Raw genomic sequence first — 20,639 nt, 5'->3', positions numbered from 1 at the left:
AAGAGAGCCCAAGGAGAGCACTTCTTTTTTTCAGCTGAGTAAAATGAAGCTTCTGGGTAGTCCTTAAACAACGCACACACAAAAAATCCTCTGCTTCAAGTAAACACACATTTCCCATCAGGCACAAAAACACGTTCAACAGACAGCGTCAATATTGGCAATGGCCTCTTTTTTTCTAATTTCAGTAAAGTGAGTGATCTGTTTTTTCACATAGTCTACCCTAGAAACATGAAATATCTATGATTCACACTGCAACCTACCTTTCCAGTCATACAACTGAGGAGGAAGGCACACTGAATGTTTTGTGGGTTGTTGTTGGTTTTTTGTTTTTGTTTTTGTTTTTTTTTCCCCATCAGAGAATAAAAACATTAAAAGCATTGTGGATTTTTTGGTATTTTGTTCCTCCTCAAAAGTAGTCTCGTCACTCAATGTTTCCCTTCTGCATTTCCCCACGCTTCCCCCACTTCAAGCCCACTGCCTGGCACTCTTTCCCTTCTCAGAGTTTGTCTCTTTCCTCACTGTGCTTGTTCAGGACACCCACTTCAGTGCTGCCTCTGGCTCTCCCCTGTCCCTCTCCATGCTGAGCTGACTGGACTCTTGTGCAGCTGCCAGTGGGGTCAGAGCATAGAGGTAGCTGTTACATGTGTACTTCTTACGTCAAAAAGCTCCATTTTGTGCTTTTAATTCATTCTGTTCACTTTGAAACTCTTTCTATAGTCCTTCACCCTTCCTTCTCCCTTACTTCTTCTACTTCCCTATATCTTTTTCCCCCAGCCAAAGCTTGGTAATTTTCTTCATGTTTCTCTCTTGGTCTTAAAACTTCCCATTTCTTTCCCATTCTTCACCTACTTCCTCTGGCTAATTTTGTTACCAGACTGTGCTTTTAGTGCAGCCAGGTCTTCCAGTACCTCCACAACTGTATCATTTGTTAGACTCCTTAAATTTTCTCCAGTTTCTCTTTTGGAGTTCCAGCACTGCCAGTTCTCAATCACACAAACACCAAATCCACTACCTTCAAAAAGTGCTCTCCTTCACTAAGAATTGAATGCTCCTATAGGAAGCAATCACCATTTTCACAGGGGTGCATCATGATGCATCAGCGTTAAGAGGGTGGCTTACTAAGAACTGATTAGAAGAGATGAGCAATGCTTTGATAATCAAAGCTGAATCCACTTGAGGTTAAGACAAAGGTTTGGGCTGTCAGTTCTTCTCCCTAGAAACTTAAAAGAAAAAAAAAAAGACTCAGCTGAGATAGTTAGGCCATGGACAGTGCTAACCAGGGCTATCAAGAAATTCCAAGGCAAGAGAAGTCAAACCAGCTATCTGCAGCAACCATTTACCTCTTCATGGTCCAAACTCTACATAGTCAACAAGCAACTGCACAAGGCAACTTTCTAGCAACCTAAGGAAGCTAAAAGGTTAGTGATATAGCATTCAGAGCACCACAATTTTCACCTGGAAAATGAGAGAAGAGAAAGAGAGTGGCATCTGTTCAGTAGGCTGAATGATGTGGCACACCTGGGACAAAGATACAGACAATTCCCAAGTAGTGAGGTGGGATACAGCCTTTCAAAGTTTAAGGCAGGATCCTCTCTGACAAAGTCGTTTGCGGTGACCTGTTGCTCCCTCACAGCACAGGAAGGTTGCCTGTAGCATCACTGCATTACTGCAGTTTGCTACTTGACATGACATGCTGCCTAGCCAGACACAAATGTGGGTGTGCGGGTGGCACAGGAGAATGAACATGCAGGCAGCTATGATTGAAAACTCTGAAAGTCTAAGGTCTCTGCAAACGCCTGAGTTAAAAGCAGAGGCAGCCTCCTGGATCGATTATGCATGCACGCCACTGAAAATACAGGCAGCTAAAGTGCCAGAGCCCTGCTGGATAATTTATAGGCTGTTGTTAGTATTCACAGAGCGGTGGGCAGAGTTCAAAGGAACAAGGTGGAGAATAGAAGTTTGAGCCTTATGAAAACACTGTCACAGCCAGCATGAGCTTCTGCTCCATAAGGGGCCCCGCTTGTGCTAGGTACAGGCGGAAGCCAGCAGACATCAGCATAGCAAGAGCTGAGAACTGCCATCCTGGCACAGGCGCAGAGCTGCCAGGCAGCGTGTACAACCAGAGAGCACTAATGTGCAAACTGTGAGTGTCTGAGCATGTGGTTGCTTTGCTTTTTGGAAAGTACAGGTCGGCTGTGTGGCAAACAGCCTGTGACTGTTCTTTCCCCACAATCTTTCCTCACTATACCTTTAATTCTCCTACCTGCCATACCTCATGTTTCGTGGGTTACTTCTGCCATAAACACCAAGCAGGGAATAACTGAGGACCTTCAGATGTCTTTTTTACTTAATGGTTTCACCAGGATTTGAAGTCAGAACTTCAGAGGAAAAAAATAATCATCCTAAGCCACTTAAAACATGAGCTCTGTTCAGGTGAGCTTGAGTTTTTCAGTTTCACCACTGCCTGAGCCTCTTAGCCATTAAGTTATCAGAGAGAAAGACGGGAAGACAGTGAGGTCACCAATTTACCAAGCTCCATGTCTGCTCACTTTTGAGATTACACACAACACCAACAGCATTAGCATAAGTACTGGGTTGCTGCCTTCAGCAAAATGAAAAGCAAAACCTCCCTCGCCCGACTTCTCTCTCTGCAAGGCTCCTGTAAAACTGGATATATACCAAATGCAGGCAGACATACAGGGCCACTCTGCATGCTGTTACTATTCACCATCAACTACATAGCACAGTAAAAGGAGTAGAAGAGAAGGCATCATGCAGACAGATAAAAGAAGGGATTTAGCCAATTTTATACCTGCACCTGTACATCCAGGTGCTACCTTTAAATTTCACTTTCACATCACCTCTCCGCAGCACCTAGCACACTCCTCTTCAACCTTACATATCTCCCAAGAGTCTTGTCTGAAGGTACACGTAATTACCTGATCTGTAAACTTTTCTAAATGAAGCTCCCTAGCCTTTGCAACACACATCTGAACTGAGAAGGTACACAGGAATTTAGTATCACACATTGTGCTGCTTCAGAGACACCAATAGCTTGTAATGAAAACTTTTTGTTCTACATTTGGACAGCACCAAACAAAATACAATCCTAGTGCATGAGCCAGGATTAAGGCAGTACAATTAAATAGATAACAGTCACTTAAACTAGTCTCCACTCCATACAAGTTCAAATACAACTTTTTTTTTTTTTTTTAATCTTTGTAGAGTCTGGAGGACTAGAATATTGACAGAGGTGTGTTCTTTTAATCATTATAGTCAATTTTTAATTAATTTATTTATTTTTTAAACAAAGAAGCTGCATCTTTATTCTCTTGAGCACTGGCATGGACTCTCAGTGTAGTATCAGTCAAACTATTAAATGCAGTACGTAACTTGATTAGCTCAGTTTCTACACCTGTGGTAGTCATTGGGGTCTTGGCAATTAATCTATAAAAGGTCCACAGCAATATTTCAGGTGGATATTCAACAGAAATGTTATTAAAAGTCAGAGGATAGACATACATGTTGAGCAGCACAGAATTTTGAAGACTGGCAGCACCTGCTAATAAGTTTGACAACCATTAACTTACAGAACAGTTTGGGATAGAATCTCAAATCAATCCTAAGATGAAGAGCACACAAAATGTGATTAAATAAATCAGTCTATTGTTTATGATTTTCAACAAAGAGGATTTAAACTCCTTTCATTGAATTTGGGACCCATTTTAGAGATAAGAAATAAGAGATAGCAATTTGCTCTTGTCACAAAACAACTCAATTGCGGAACAAAAATAAAAGTTTCTGCCTCTCATCCCCTCCATTTGGTTGTTTATCTCTGGCAGTACAGAGTGGAGGCTTCAGGAAAAAAAAAAGAAAAAAAAAAAAGAAAAAATCTGGACAGGGTCTGGAAAAAAAAAAAAGGTGGTTGGGTGGAGCTATAAAACAGACAGAAAAGACTTGTGTGGAAATAGAAAGATTTAATGTGTTTAACATGCAGAGAGACAAAAATTACAAAGAACAACCAAATCTGAAATGACATATAAATCAGTTTACAAACAGAACCATTTTCCCAGTACAATTATGGTGACAGAATAATCACTGGAGAGCTTTAAGAAATCATTCGCTGAGCACTTACATGGGATTATCTAGCAAGGGGACCCAGGAGACCTGGTTGATCTTCAAGAACAACCTCCTCAAAGCACAAGAACATCAGAATCGATGTGCAGGAAGCCAAGCGGGTGTGGAAAGAAGCAGGTGGCTGAATGGAAAACTCCTGATGGAGCTCAAGCATAAAAGGAAGAAATTGGAAGGTGAAAGCAGGGGTGGGCTCTGCAGAAGTAGAATGAAACTCTGTCTCAAAACAACAGGATGAAAACTAGGAAAGCTTGAAACAGCATGAAAATTCACAAAATGTGAAAGGTGGCAAGATGGGCTTTGAAGTGCACCCTCGCAGCAAGACTACACAAACTCAGGCCCAGAGATGAACGAGACAAGATGTGCCAGAAAGGGCACAGAAAATACTTAGGTCCTCAATGCTTAAGTCTTTGCTTGTGATATCTGTTCTCAGCCTGCCTCTTCCACATGCCCATTGGAATTATCCAGGGGACAGAAACAATACCTGCAACAGAGGAAGACTGACTTATGAACTGCTTAAGAAAACAGAGCTTACTCAGTACCCTGGGACCAGACAACATATCCCAGCCGGAGCAAGGGATGCAAGGACAGCTGGTGTCCTTCTCTGTCTTGTCTGAGAGGTCACAGTGATTGAAGGAGACTCCTCATGACTGAAAAAGTTTAATATCACACCTCTACTCATGAAGGGAGAGAAGGATTCAGGAAATTTCAGACAGGTCAGCCTAACATCAGTCCCTGATGTTAGAGAGACTAACATCTGGGACTGATGTTAACATCAAAGACTGCAGCAAATCCTCCTAGAACAAGGCACAGGAATAGCCAAAATACAACTGGGAATGAACAGCAGGAGTTTATCTAGGGAAAACTCAGGCTGATTGCCTTATGTGATGAGATGACTGGCTTGGTGAAGAAACAGCTTTTGAAACAGCTACCAACAGCATACTAGTAAGCTACATAGAGATGGCTGGAATCAGATGAGCATACTGCAAAGCACATGGAAAAACGACCAGACCATTGAACTCAAAGGCTAGTGGTCAGCAGTACAACAAACCAATGGTAACCCATTAGTAATGATGTTCCTCAGGGGTTCTTTGCTGGAACTTCTCTATTTTGTCAGTGTCGTCTTTGTGCTGTACTGTGCTGCATATGTGGAAATAATCCCACTCTATGACATGCTGTGTGTGCTCTTGCCAACATAGTTCAGTTCAGTATATAACTAGTTTTTACAATACAAGAATCATCATGATGGATAGGGGCTGGAGCACGATAGGCAAAAAGGCTGGGAGAGATGTGTTCATTCAGCTCAAAATAATACTAATATTTGGTCCCCGTTCTCTCCATACTTTTCAGCACTAAACCTGAAAACTCTACGCATATCTGTGAAACCTCACCATTCTCTAAGGGAGCACAAAAGGCAAACTGAAAGATGGAGACATGTTTTAAGAACCAAAAGCACAGAGTTTTTAATTTCTTGTTTCCAAAGGTACATAGAAGTCTACAGGAGAGCCAGGAAACAAACCCCCAAATAGTCCAACTCTCTTTTCCCTAAAAGCTTGCCGCATAAATGTATTCTAGGACTAATGGTCCCATAATTTTGCAGTTTGTCTGTATTGGAGGGTTCTTGCCAATCAATTCACCCACGGAAAGTTAAATAAAACTCGAAAGGACAGTTAAAATGGTATTAAACTTAAAGTTTTACATGACATAAAACATGCAGCTACACAGCAAGCTGAAGTGGAAGGGAATGGGGGATTCCAACACAGTTTACATAGTAAACTCATTTGTAACATGTCTCATGTTAGCATACTACGTAATGATAAGACATTACATAGTAAAGGACAAAGAACATCACAGCGCTACAGAATTACTCAATATTCATTAAAATCATATTCATCAATATTCATTTAAAATTCAAAAAGAATATAAACTCCCCTCAAAGTTACCCATTGTCTATCCTACATTTCATGGCCCTTGCAGAACCACTCAAAACAAGATGTACAAATTGAAGGGGCAGAGCTCCTACAGCCAAGCAAGCCCAAGTTCCCCAGGCAGTGCAGTACAGCCTCACAACCAGAAATGCCACCCTCTCTACAAACAATTCAGGGCCCTCCATGTTTTTGGGCAGCCTTGCACTGACTAATGTACAGCGCCAAAGATATAACCTATATGTATAATGTCATATGAATGGCATTAGATGTTTTTTGCATTACCTTGGTAGCACTTTGGCCAACAATCCTCTTGCTATGCGCCACTTACTTTGCATACTCATCCTGCTGAGAACCTAAGACTTTTTTCTTGGCATCCTTCTGAACACTCAGCATCAACATAATTACTCTCTCATTCTCTTTTATAACAAAAAAATATATCTATACAACTACCTTCTGTTTTTTTAAAACCCGCATTGGTCACTTCACTGATGGACCAGTATGTCTCCCTACCTACATTAGAAGGATGATGGGAAGTTTCGGGACAGAAAAACTTCATCAAGTAAGAAGTAAGCTGTTTAAATACAACAGATGGAAGGTGCACAGACACAAATTCTGAAGCAAGGGCCGCAGCTTGAATTATTATTGTAATCCTTTGCCACATGCCTACAGAAAACTTGACAACAGCTAAGCTGTCAACATGCTATCATACCACCCATCCTGCTGACCAATCTTTGTTTTTCTGTACTCCTCCAGTTATCTGTGTCCATCTGTTGTCTCTTGTCTCATTATTAGCTTGCTAGCTCTTTGGGGCAGGGAACATTTTTTGCCCTGTGTTTGATTCTGGACTGTGTAGGTTCTACCACAATAGGCAGGGATAATAATAACAAAAATAATTAGACTGTCTCTCACTAACTCCTTGGATTTGAATGTTTCCCCCGTAACTTCACAGCAGGGTTCACAAACAATTATTATTTCATACAATATGGAGCCTCATAAACAAATTACTATACCCCAGCCTATCTCTGATGACTTAATCAGTCACCCCCCTTCAGGCCTGCATGTGCTGAGCTCTCCATTTGCTTCAAATGGTGAGTGTGTGTGTGAACTCAGCTCCAGAGGAAAATATCAGCCTTGTAGGGTAGTAGGACTAATGCCCTAGATATAACCCTTGGATAGATTTTCCCTGGACAGAACAACCTTCCTACATACAAACTGTTGCCTCCTACTATTATGTGTCAACCCTGACTCATTTCTACTGCCAAGAAGTAGAGGATAATTTCTTCATCCTCCACTCTGAAAAATGGCAAGAACCTGCAGTTACAACTAATTTAAAGGCAGAAAGAGGTTTTATCATGAACTTCACACGCACACAGTGGTCAATCCCAATGTTGCCCTTGTTTAACAAGTATATATTCCTGGATGTTCTGTTCTTTGAGATTTGTAGAGGAACTGGATCTCTGTACCAGATTTGCTCAGAAATTCACCCTTAGGCCCGATTAATATCTGTTTATGTAAATCTAAGATGTAGAAAAAAATGAAAGAAAGACACTACATAATGTTTTGAATTGTTTTCCAGTAGCCACTGAGGAGGTTTTGCTAAGCCCTCAGGGAGTTAGAACAGTAGCCTCTCTGGAAGTACCATCAGCCCCTTTTACAAGTACTAAAAGTCCATGTCTTTACTGGACCAGGCTTTAGGCTCCCTTTTCTCTAGCCATCAGAGTCTAACACACCTCCCTCAAATGCCTAACCCACACTACTCTGCTTTAGGTAACTGGAAGAACAGTTCGTTCCACAGATGAAAATCCTTTGCCTTTATTCAATGTATTTCATGGAAGAACACAGAAAAATCATTCTTCAGGAATGACAACACACTATAAAAGCCTGCAGTGGATTTTAACAGGTAAAAAGAGAGGTGGAGGTCTTCTTTTATTTATTACTATTTCTCAAAATCTTCCCAGCGCAAGTTAGTCAATAGCTGGGAGAAGAACCTCTAATGTCTCCAATTTCTAGTTAGGAGAACATGGAAAGCTGGATGAGCCCTCTGCTCTTTATCCACAGAAACAGAAGGACTTAGTGCTGGATGCATATGTGACTGACGAAAGCTACAAGCTTGCTCAGGCCTTTTTGGGACACACAATATAAAACTGACTTATGCCAGGGACACAGCAGGTGCTGCAGGAGCATTGCAGAGGGAGGGTTACACCCAGGTCCTGCCTCCGACACTACCACCACAATAGAAAGCAACGGCAGAACTCTACCTTTCTGGGAGCCCAGAAGGGGCTGGAACTAGACACTGGGGGTTCAGGCAGTCCATTTCTCTTCTGAATAGGTCAGAATTATAACAAAACAAACTATATAAAATCTGGCAGCTCTACGTCTCACCTGCTCTTAAAGCTTCCTGTGATGGAAGCACTACAGCCTCTCTCAGAAGTTATTTTCATGCTTAACTATCCAGTCACAAAGCTTTTCTTAGTATCCATCTCCACATCTTACTTGTCATAAATTAAGCTGATTACTCTTGTCCCATTCCCATTTGACGCAGAGAACAATTAATCACTGTCTCTTTTAAAACAAGCTTTCAAATACTGGAAGACTTTTCATGTCCTTTGTCAGTCTTCTCATCTGTAGACTAAACTAACTGAATTCTGCGGTCCTCTTCTCACATGTGACACTTGCTGCTCTGGGCACCTTCTCCTCATCTCTTTCCACCATTTCTGGGTTTGCTGCTCATGCCGGACACAGTGTTTGGCTACTTCAGCTGCGGCTGCTAGAGTAGAAAAACTACTGCCTGTGTGCTACACGTGACATTTCTGTTAAATATACCCTGAAATGAGATTTGCTTTTTTGCAATGTCACCACACTGTTGACTCACATTCTGTCTCTGACTCACTGTAGTGCCTCCCAGATCCTTTTCTGCAGTACTGTTGCCTGGCTTGTTATTCCCCATTTTGCATGTAGGCATTTGATTTCACCTTCCCAAACACAGTATTTTTCATTTGTCTTCAATTAATTTCTTCTTATTGAATTCAGACTGTTTTCCAGTTCATCAGGTATATGACCAATGCTGTGCCAACTTCCTGCTTTGTGTTACACATGGGCAAACAGACAGCGAGGAAGAACATACAAACTTCTTAAAGGAGTTATTAAGAGAGTTATCGTCTTATAAAAAGCCTATCAATTTGTCACTCCCTCTTCACTCTGCAGTTCTATGTGATACACCATGGTCTTAGTAAGCAAGCAGCAGCTCACTGAAGCCTTATAAGATGCATTTATTTAATAAAATTATAATTCACTGTCAGAAAAGGATTGCAATATCCCAAGCACCACATCACTCTGACCCAAGTGGGAACCAAACAGAGCTGTTAGCAATGTATCAGTGTGTCAAGTAGGTCATATCAACAAACAAGAAGGACAAAGGAAATATCTAAAATAAAAAATTTAAAAAAATTACGCATTTTGGTCCACTATTGTTAGATAGACTGTCAAATATGCATTTGATTAATGACTTGTATGAAAATACATGGGGGATCAATTTGTTTCCCTGTATTTTCCCACAAAGCCCTTTGGCTCCCAGATACGTAGCCGGTATTCGAAATGTATCTGCCTGAAATTCTGTTGTATCGAGCTCTCTTTCAAAGCACTGCATGAGCTAGGCAGACAAACCAGCAGATTTTGATTCTGGAGTTTTCACACGGGCATATGGAGTTCTGCGAGAAGGCAGATCTCACCACAGAATTCCTACATTCCCCTTTTCAGTGCCATATCTAAAGCTTTTTTCAGTAGTCCCCAGTAATAGGACAAAATCAATAGGTACAAACTGAAACACAGGAGGTTCTGTCTGAATGTAATGAAACTCCATTGCGTGAGGTTAGCTGAACACTGGAAAAAGTTGCCAAGAGTGCTTGTGCTCTCTCATTCCTTGAAGATATTCAAAAGCTATCTAGCCATGGTCACCTGCTCCAGGTGACCCTATTTGAACAGTGGCATTGGACAAGATAACCTCCAGAGATCTCTCCCAGCTTCCACCATTCTTACGGTTTCACCAGTCATCAACAAACCAAATATTTTCCTGAAAAACAGTTTCTCTGTGGCTTAAATCTGTTCCGCATACTATAGTGGAAACTCCTGTAGTCTGATATTGAGGGATGGTGCAGAAAGAAATTGCAGCCAACAAGAGTTCCTTCTTAGGATAATTCTGCCATTTTGATTATTGCATAAACTGATAAAGATCTTTGCAAGAACACTTTAATTCAGACTTCTTCTATGCTCAGAAAGGTCAGACAGGTTATTCCCTCCTTTCCATTATTTCCCAGAACTGGTGAAGATAGAAAGCTCAGTAGTCAAAATAATTCAAACTGTTTAATGCAATACGAACGTATTGCTCAGATCAGCTGAAAGGTTTATTCCAGATAAGATCTCAGACTAAAGCAAGAACTCATCTTCCTTACGACACCCTAGCACAAGGAAAGAGGAAAGGAGTGCAGCATGTCCATCCACTAGCTCTCCCAGCCTAAACAGAAGAATTCAACCAAGTAAAGGAGGGAGATATCATAATCTTGTCTCACCTTCCACTGCTCCTAAGGCCAGAAGAGAAAATGTTAAATCACAATTTTATACCTGTGTTCAGCAAATGATTTATCTACATGCAGCAAACGAAGGTCAGTTGAGCTACTATATATCTGGAAGTAACGAGAGCAAGCGCACCAGTATGACCGGTCCTTTAACTTGCACCGCAGCTTAATTCACCCAGAGACACAACCGCAACTACAAGAGTAAAAAAACAAGAGAGTGTCAAATTGATCACAAAGCTTCTTGAGTGATAACATTCCTTGAAAAATCTCTCTTCAATTTTGTGTTTTGATAGAAATGCAGCCCCTCTGTCACTTCCCTCCATGGTCATGAAGACAGCTGACAGAAGGTCCTTCCACACATCCCTTACCAGATCCCATTCCTCCTTGCTCCATTTAGTTTCTGCAGTTCAAGCAGATTCCTCTCTTCTCCTGAAATCAATGTTTAATTAACACATTATTGGGAAAAAAAAAAAAAAAAGGGCTGTAACAGCAGACTGAAATGAAGCCAGCACCCTCCCTGCTCTGCAGATGCAGCCAGTCCCATCAAACAGTTACCCTGCTGGAGAGCTCTTCTTCCCTCAGCTGCCAGCAAACATCATCCTTTTCCTTGGTAACCTTCCTTTGCATCCCCATGGGACTCTTCCCCTCCTTAGAGGTGGTACACAACAGCAGAAAATACAGGCTCATATCGCAGAAAGCAGAGGGAGAGAGCAGCAAGTGCACTTTGGGTAGCCTTACACTATGGCCAGTGCCTCACCTTTAACCCTGCCTTCCCTGATGGAGCAGCACACGATTCTCCTGATGCCTTCCCCTCACTCAGCACAGCAATAGGAGGAGATGTGCAGTTGATACAGGACAGTAAGCTTTGCCATGAGCTCTCAGGGTCAAATTCACCAAGATTCTGGGACTACATACAGTTACACATACCTAAAGGCAGCAGAAAGACTACCAGCAGCTTCAAAAGATTTACATCATGCCTCCCCCCTCGCCTCCTCCCAACTTCATCAATTATTATTCTAGCCCATTCTTTGGCTCTCATCCGGCTGCTGGGAGGTACTTGGATGTAGGGGATGCTGCAGCATTGTCAAGGGCATTGCCTGGCAGGCTTTGGACACCTTTCCTGCTGAGTACCCAGGCACCCTCATGACAGGGTTGGTACAGCAGGCAAGATACAAGAGTATCAATGAACTCCAGGGTTGCCCTGCCCTAGTTTTAAAAGAGACACTGGAATCTTTGAAAAAGGCTACTATCCCAGCACTGCCATTCCCAGGATTCAAAGCTTCTGGTGTTAATTAGTTCCTGTGATGTGATGGATGACAAGCGGCAGGGCCGGGAATGACACAGGCAGATTGTGTTCAAAATAAGCCATCCCTCACCATCAAGGGCAAAGGAAAGGAATCTAGAAAGGACAGGAGCTAAGCACACCGCTGAGAGATGACAAGTATGCTGACAGATGCCCCCTCATCCCTGACATCCCCTTCCCATCATCCCAGATCACTCCTGCTGCCAGCAGACAAGAAACAGGCAGGGGAACATGCCTGGGGGAGAACTTGGGCATAGGGATGTGAGAGATAAGCGGAAAGCTCTGAGAATTGGGGAAGTAAGGAAGATGAAGGGCTAACACCCCCTGTGGTAAGGGGTGTGACAGACCTGATAGCTGCAGGCACATCTCCAGCACCCTCTGCAAAGCCTCGGTGCAATGCCTGCAGCAGCCGGGGTCCCAAGAGGCTGCATGCTTTAGCCCAGACAGAGGGCTCTGCCAAGCTGGCTGCATGGTGTGCTTTTTCCAGCTGCTGTCCACAGAGCTTATACAGAGCCTTTTTCTGTGAATGACAACAAGAGGCACCGCATCCCCACCTTCCCTTAAGAAATCACAGGATCTTCCAATACCACTAGCATTTCCCCACTAAGAGTTCAACTACCCAAATTCTCAAGTATAATGCTAAGAAGACACCAAGTTTAATTTCTAATAGACTACAGTAAAACCATACTCAGGTTAGCTAAGCCTGTGTCCAGTTCTGGGCTCCCCAGTAAAAAAAAAGACAGGGATCTCTTGGAAATAGTCCAGCGGAGGGCCACAAAGATGGTGAAGGGCCTGGAGCATCTCCCCTATGAAGAAAGGCTAAGTGAACTGGGTCTGTTTAGCCTTGAGAAAAGAAGACTGAGAGGGGACCTGATCCAGGTCTATAAATATCTAAGGTGTGGGGGGCAGAATGGTGAGGCCAGACTCTTTTTCTGCAGTGTGTGGAGACAGGACAAGAGGAAATGGCCAAAAACTGGAGCATAGGAATTTCCGCACGAATGTGCGCAAGAACTTCTTTACGGTGAGGGTGATGGAGCACTGGAACAGGCTGCCCAGCGAGTCTCCTTCTCTGGAGATATTCAAGACCCGCCTGGACACCTACTTGTGCAACCTGGTGTAGGGAACTTGCTTTGGCAGGGGGGTTGGAGTCGGTGATCTCTGGAGGTCCCTTCCAACCCCAACGATTCTATGATTCTGTGAAATACAGAGCACTAAAGGTGCCATTCCTCTGCCCACAACAAGAAAAATGGGAGAACTTTTACTATGCTGCCTTCTTACAGACCTGTCTTGTTCTGGCTGCTTGGATTGATAGCAAGAGTTCACAACACCATCTTTGATGCTCCAAGTCCTTTATACATTTGAATTATCTCAGTCTATGCCTATGCAAGGAGAAACCAGAGGAAAGAAAAAGCAAATTACCTGTCTCAAGACAGGTATGCTGGTTTTAAGAATGCAACAATCCCACTAGCACCTTGGTTTCAAAAATGCTAGTCTCCTCTCCATTTGTTGTATGAATTAAGAGCTAACTTTGCTAGATTGACAGATTCTGCTATTAACTAGAAGAGAAGGATGGAGGAAAAAGACAGCTGATAAAAGTTTCCAAAGTCTAACCAAAATTTGGGTAGTTTCTGGCTGCAGCTACATTGGCAACAGCCACAAAATAAAATTTGTCTCCTCATCGTGCTGCTGGGGGCAGGGCATGTCTCTTGAATCATAGTCAGAGGTCATTATTTATCCTCATTTTGTTCACCATGAAGTTTCTGGCTCACTCATTTTGTTCTTGGCCATTCAACTATGTGTCCTCATCCTTGATACTGCACATCCCCTGCATGCCCAGAGTCTGCTATAGGACAAGAGAAGGCAAAGAAAAACTTATCAAGGGAGCAAAACACAAGCTGCTTCTCTTAAGACAAACTGGAGCGCTGGATGAAGATACAGAAGACAAAAGCAAGAAATTCAGTAGATCCAGTGAAATACCACTGCTGCTACACCAAGAAAGGGATTGAATTTTCTTTCTCAGGAACGTACTAGACAAGAGCTAGACCTTGTGTATTTTGAAGGTATCCTTTAGAGTGATACTTTGAATCCAGTCCTAATGCAGAGAGAGGAAGAGCTGGCTGATGCCTTGGTAACTGGCTCAAAAGAAGAGAAAAGTAAGGAAGTCACCTACCCCTTTCCTTTTTGCTCAGAAACTTAGGTCTTAAAATCCACCATTATTACCACCACAAATTACCTCTGGCACCAGTGCTCACCCCCTCAGTGCTCTGCGAGAATTGAATTCTTCTCTCATATCTAGGGTGCAAATAATCACTCAGGATCAGGAGTTAGTTCCACTGCTAAGTGAAGTTCACCCTGCACCACCAGCTGTGCAAGCTCAAGCGCTGACAGAGAAACGCAGTCTACAAAATTCACTTTGGAGTCATTGAGATTCACCTACTGTAATGTTCTTTTCCAATCCTTCCTATCCCTGCTAACAAATAGTTAGTAAATACCTGAAACAGTGGGAAACAGAGGAACCATAAGACCAGGGCCCACCCTTGCCCAACAGGGTAGCAAAGCGGCAGTCCTAGGTGGGTGCTGTTCAGCTAGCCACTGCATCATCTTTCTACAGGAGCCATGCTCAGCCCAAGCACACTGGCACCACAACACAGATTCTGAAGGGGCTGAGGAAAGAGCAGGGCAGGGAGAGACCAGAAGCAGCTCCTGCTGAGGCTGGGCAGCTGAGGGGGAGTGGCAGAATCAGGCATCTCTTTGGTGTTACCCACCACAACAGCAGTAACAGGCATAACCTACCCCATTTGCCATTTCTGACCCTGGCTTACGATTACACCTGAAGGTCAGATAGAAGGGATTAAAGCAGAATGCAAACAATAGCCCTGAATACACCTAGTTGTTGGGCTTTTACTGATGGCCCATGAAGTGGAAAGATCCAGAAAGGTGGAGACCCATGAGCAGGCACAGTCACATGCAGGAGATGAGAAGCCGTGTTTGGTAGAGCTCAGAGAGCCTTTCTCCTTTGGCTGCCCTCTGCCGAGGTTGCAAGCAGACCACAGCCCAGTGGGGAAGGTCTCCAGACCCAAGGAGAAAGGTGCCAAGCAGGTCTGCAAGCCTCACTCCCCACCCTATGCATCAAAGGCTTGCTGGGCCCTTCCTCTTGCTCCTGCTGGGGGAAGGAAGGAAAGGAGGGAGGAAAAAAGGGGTTATTGTCTTCCTTTCTTCTTCCCACCCTTTTCCCCTGTTCCACACAAACCCAAAAAGCCACATCCCTCCTGTACATCCTATAACAGAAACATAAGCAGCTTCCCCCTTCTTTCAATTCACCACCCTCCATCAGGGACTGCACAGAAATGGCGATGTTCCCATATCGTTTGGATCAACAGCACGGACGAGCTCAAGGAGGACAAGGGAGGCTGGCATAGGAGGACAAGGCAGGAGGCTTTGTTTGGTGCTGGTTCCACCCCCTCTTTCCATTGCAATGCCCTCCAGCTCAGACACGTGAGGAGGCGGTGGGAAGGGAGGGGGCCAGGGGTGCCTATGAATTTTGTTCCCCCCGTCAAGGGGACAGCTCACTCCCCCGAGCACGCCTGGCTCTGCTAGAGCTCCCTGGAGTAACCTTTATTCCAGTGTGTCGCAAGCATGTATTTCACGGATGGTTACACTGAATCATTATCACCAGACGTTCATTTGACCAAAATAATGTTATTAGCATCGTCAGGTCCATTCCCCCTCATCTCTCCCTCCCTCCCCAGTACATACGTGCTGCCTCTAAGCCCCAGGTCCCTTCCATCTACTAGGGCACACCCCTCCCCGGCACAAAATCTCATGATGTGTGACACAATGTCCTGGAAAAGAGAGCGGCGAGATGGGCAGGCGGAATGGATGGACGTGCCTTTGGCATTTAATGCGCTTCCAACCCTCTGCCAATGTTTATCAGCCATACACACGCACACACAAAGACATGCACGCAAAAAATCAGAATTAAATCACAGCCCATCCTAGGTACGTGACCATAGGCACCTGAGCGTATGCACGTGTGCCCGAGCCGTAGTCACAGTCCTGTCGGTCGCCCAAATCTGTGTAGCATGAAGCAAAGGTCATCATGCCACTGTTGTGATGCACTAAAAACCACCGCAGAGCCATCAGGATGTAACACAGAATTTTCTCGTCAAGGGACAAGAAACCTTGAGAGGGGTGGAGGCTGGGAGGAGGAAAGCGGGCGTGCGGATGGGGGGATGGAGGGAAATGGCAGAAAATGGGGAGGAAAATGAAGAATACAAAGCTCCACTTTGCTAATCCAAGATAGACAATCCATCCCTTCCCCCTCTCTATGCCCTCCCTCCCCCCGAAATGTTGGTGCAGATGGATTTCTGTATCTCGGTTTTGCAGCAGTGGGTCTAATGACTCCTATACCAAACCCCCTCGCTATCATAACCCCTCCCACTATTTTTTTTTTTTTTTTAGACTGGTCTGAAGAATAATGTGTTTTTAGAGATAATGGGTTTTATAAAAAGAAAGAAAAAGGGATGCAACGCAGACATTATGTGAGTAGGCTGCTCCCCGCATCACCCCCATCTTCTCCCAACCGCATATCCCGATTTCTCCCCCTCCCATCTTTCTCCAGCCTTCCCCATCAGCTCCCCCAAGGAAAGGAAAAAAACCCACAACGCGATCTGGGTAGCCGATCTCAAAATCCTAAGCACTAATCCGCTTGAATTTGTTCTTCCCCTTATATAAGCAGCAGCACGTCAACATGTTCACTGGAAAGGCAGCGTAAAATGAGGCCAGGCTACAGCCATGGAATGGGGCTGATATCGGCAGATATCATGTCTATTGAGAAGCCGTTCCCACCAGGACGATGAAAGCAAGCGTTGGGCTTTCAGTCCCTTCTCTTTGTTTATTTATTTCTTTGTTTCTCAATGCTTGTTTGTGTTTTATTTCATTTCATTTTGGTTTCACTCTACTTCATTTTTTAAAGGACAAAAGTGAAATAAATAATTAAAAGGCAGAGACATACCCTACCGGAAGGTGCCCGAATGCTCCAGAAAGAGAATCCTTACCTCCTAACTTCTTTTCCTCTTTCCTTTTTCTTTTTCTTTTTTTTTTAAACAAATTTACACAGTCCTGTTGCTCCCGTTATCCCCTAATATCCAACATCCCCACCTGCTACACCCTGCTCCCAAAAACCAGACACTTTCTTAGAGAGAGACAAACGTTTAGGAAACTGACAAAGACTGAAAAAGAAACCGATAGAAAAATGGAAAATGAGCTCTACAATAGTCGAGTTTGTTCAACGGATAAAAGCACGCCCGGTTCAAAACCAACAGCAATAATCTCTGCGACGTCCTTTCCCCAAAACAAGATTCACCCTCAGATAAACTTGCCCAACTTAACACTGATGACCATTTTAACTTAAACCAACGACAAACGTAACACCTTCCCGGCTCACGCTACAATTAATAACCGACTGTGTCACCCCGACAAACAAAACCCTTTGGGATGAATTTTTCCCCCACCTACCCAACATCTCTCTCAGACTTTTTGCAGCTTTAGGTAAGAGTTCGCCCCCTGCAATAGCAGCCCCTCAAAAAAATGCCATCAGCAGAGAGAGTGGTGAGTAGCCACGTCAATGCCCGCCGCTTTGGGAGGGCTGTGTTCACCACAGAACAATTGCGTGCAGGAAAAATTACAGAAGGAACAATTAATATTTAGAAAAAATAAATAATTTTTCAAAGCTATCTTCAACGAAGCGTTGAACTGTTTGACCACGGAAAGGTGGAAAGAGCTTGAAAAAGCAGAAGGTTGAAAGTACCCTTTTTAAAAACAATTTGGTGGTTTTAGCCCAGGTTTCTCTTCCCTGGTGCTATGGTTTTTCTGCCACTGATCTCACACCTCATCTTTTTTAATGTTTTCTTTGAAAGGGGGGGAAAATGAGATTTTGTTTGTTTTTTTGTTTGAAAGAGAAAGATTTGTTTTAACAAAAGGAATCCTCGGAGAGACCTGCTCAAATATGTTACTTCCTAGCTACAAAGGACTGCAATTAAAATAAATTTAAAGAGTAAGCAAAAGGCAAGTCACCTGCAAAGCACCAGAGTCAGTGCCCTTAGGTAGGAGAATTACATCACTCCCTGACTGCACGATGTCCTCTTTTAAATTATGAAGCAGGTGATTTTTATTTTATTTATTTTACAAGAAAAAAAAATTGAATGAGAAAAAAAATGAAAAAGTGGGTATTCCACATACATCTTGTACGAAGAAAGCATTGAACCAACCTTTAAGGTCACTCACTGCCTGAAAACCCACAGCAGCAGCTCACGGTGGAAGTTTTCAGGCAAGACGGCTACTAAATCATTAATACAAACAAATGGAAGGCGGGGAGGAAAGGCGCTACTGTAATAGATCCGAAGACTTGGAGGAGGAAAAAAATATTAAAGCAAAAAAAAAATAAAACTTTCTTCAGCCTCTCTTCGTTCTTCATTAATAATTTTTCGGAAAAGAAATCCTTAAGCTTTAGTCAAACAAGACGCTCTCTCTAAGCGTCTCGCTGCTGTAATTCAGCGTAGCGCCTTCTTCTTTTTCACGAGGCCCCCCCCCGTATTTCACTCCGAAGAGCCCCACCGCGAGAAGAGCGGTTACCCAAAAAGTCGGGCAGAGCAGCCCGGGCCGGAGTAGCCAGGCAGCGCCCAGCCCCGCCGGGGCGGCCGGGAAGGAAAGAGCCGCTCCCCGGCACTTCTCTTACGGGGGACAGCGGGAACCCGCCCGCAGAGCTGCCTGCCGGGCAGCGCCCGCCGTGCCATGCCGAGCCGCCCCCCGCCCCCTCTCACCTCCGCAGCCGGGCGGCCGCCGGCCGCCGCGCCAAGTCGCGGCTCGCCTCCGCTGCGGGGCAGGGGGCTCCAGCGTGGCCCCACGCGCGGAGACTCGGGGGGTCCCGGGGAGCCTGGGCTGGGCTGGCCGCACAGAGCCGAGCCGAGCCGAGACGTGCGAACCGCGGGCGGCCGCGGGCGGAGCTGCGCAGGGCTGAGCGCGCCGCGGTGCCGGAGCAGCCCGAGCCCCGCGCACGCCGCCGCCGCCGCCCCCTGCCGCCGCGCCCGGTCCGGCCCCGCCCGGCCCCGGCTTTTAAAGAGACCGCGGGTCCGCGCCCCGGCACGGCGCGGCTCCGGCAGAAGCCGTCGCTCCCTGCGCGTCCCGCGGCGGCCCGACCACCCTCCGATCCCTGCGCTCCGGCGCCGCTGTTTCCGCGCCGACGAAGGCTGGGGATTTCCGTCCCCCCAGCCCCGGCGGGGTAACGAGACCTGTTGGCCGGCACGCACGGAGCCGTCCCGGGGCAGGAGGTAAGGTGCTTCTCGGCCGCTTACTTCCGTGATACTCCCTAGAACCCTTCAAGTTCAACCCTTGAAGATTTTTCTTCTAGCTCGGAGATCTTCCAAAGCTCTTCGATATTTCATACTCATTTATGCGCTACCCCGTGCCCAGTTCATTTAACCGGCCCCCAAAATACCCTATTAACGCTCTCAAACTCTTTACCCATTCATTCACTGCTAAAGCAGAGAAAAAGGCACTGCCTGACACCATGGACAGCGCAAGGCTCAGAATCACCCGAAGAGTGTACGTATATCAGTTGATTGCTGTTTCATCATTAACGCTTAGCATAGTAAACAAGCTTATTCAGAGTAGCGTCTGTAGGGAGCATCTTTGGGAAGTTTCTGAGTGTATTTTTGCACTGAAAGTCCATCTCAAAGAAGCACACGGGAGCACCAGGCATACAAAGAGCACACACAAGGCGAAGTGGAAGACCCAGCATTTGGGCCCTTCTCTCAAGCCCCCGGGATTTTGTAATGTTTGTGAGGGATGCTCGTTCTGCAAAGCCAGACACTTGGAATTTCATTTTTCCCGTAGTGCAGGCTGCAAAGCTGTTTGCCTTTCATTCTCTTTCACATCACTACGTAAAGGTATTTGCCCTTCTCAATACTTTGAATAGCAGAGAGGCTACTCACAGCACTTGGTAAATAATAAATAGTTATTGTACACAAAGGTATGCATCACTTCGTCCACTATTGAAGCAGTGCCTGAGATGTGCAATAGCAACACAGAAACACTAAAATTCGCACTTTCAAGTAGCATTAGGAGTCCCCAGGGAAGCTCTTCCAGAAAACACAGTCCACCACAGCTCCCAACAAATTCAGATACATGCACAGAGAGACTAATGGGACCTATTTCAGGGAAGTGACAATGGCCCAGCAGAGAGGCATCTTCCAGACTCAAAATCAGATTCCCTAGAGAAAGAATTTATCCCGTTATGTCTGCACCAATGCAGGTTATTGTTGGCTTCCTGTATTAAATGGACAGTATCACAGTGAGAGTTATCAATCCCTCCTCAGGGCATGAGATTAGATCCTAGTCTCAATTACTGTGAAGAAAATCAAGTATTGCCTTATTTGCTTCAAGAGTTAACTCCAGATTTAAAACGCACAACTGGCAATAAAATCTGGCTTCTGGTACCTTTCTGCCCCTGCTGATAGCTTGAGCAATTCTGTATTTTGTAGCTTACATTTTATCAAGTAATGATTTGATGAGGCAGTTGGGCGCAGTCCGAGATTGGAGAATGAAGGGCCAGAGGTGGTGCAATGTCTTCCAAGACCACACATGTCCCTGCATCAGATCCTGGTCTTGCCACCCATCACAACATCTACCATGCAAAAAATAATA

At 44.7% G+C, this 20,639-nt stretch overlaps 1 protein-coding gene across 13 annotated transcripts in view; it reads right to left on the bottom strand.

Annotated features, from left to right (window-relative positions):
• NRXN3 (neurexin 3) overlaps nucleotides 1-19,033 on the bottom strand; it is a 947,214-nt gene extending 928,181 nt beyond the window's left edge. For 8 of the 13 annotated variants that reach the window (XM_085225410.1, XM_085225412.1, XM_085225416.1 and 5 more), the window contains exon 1: nucleotides 18,758-19,031. The gene's annotated coding sequence lies outside the window, so the exon portion shown is untranslated. Of the gene's footprint in view, nucleotides 1-18,757 lie in introns of all 13 variants that reach the window. The other 5 variants (XM_085225422.1, XM_085225425.1, XM_085225424.1 and 2 more) reach the window with 2 other exon arrangements.
• Nucleotides 19,034-20,639: the final 1,606 nt, after the last annotated feature.

Source organism: Meleagris gallopavo, chromosome 5 (assembly GCF_905368555.1).
Source record: "Meleagris gallopavo chromosome 5, MGAL_WU_HG_1.1, whole genome shotgun sequence".
Taxonomy (NCBI): domain Eukaryota; kingdom Metazoa; phylum Chordata; class Aves; order Galliformes; family Phasianidae; genus Meleagris; species Meleagris gallopavo.
Note: the sequence above shows the minus strand (reverse complement) of the source record. Positions and strands in the feature narration are given on the sequence as shown.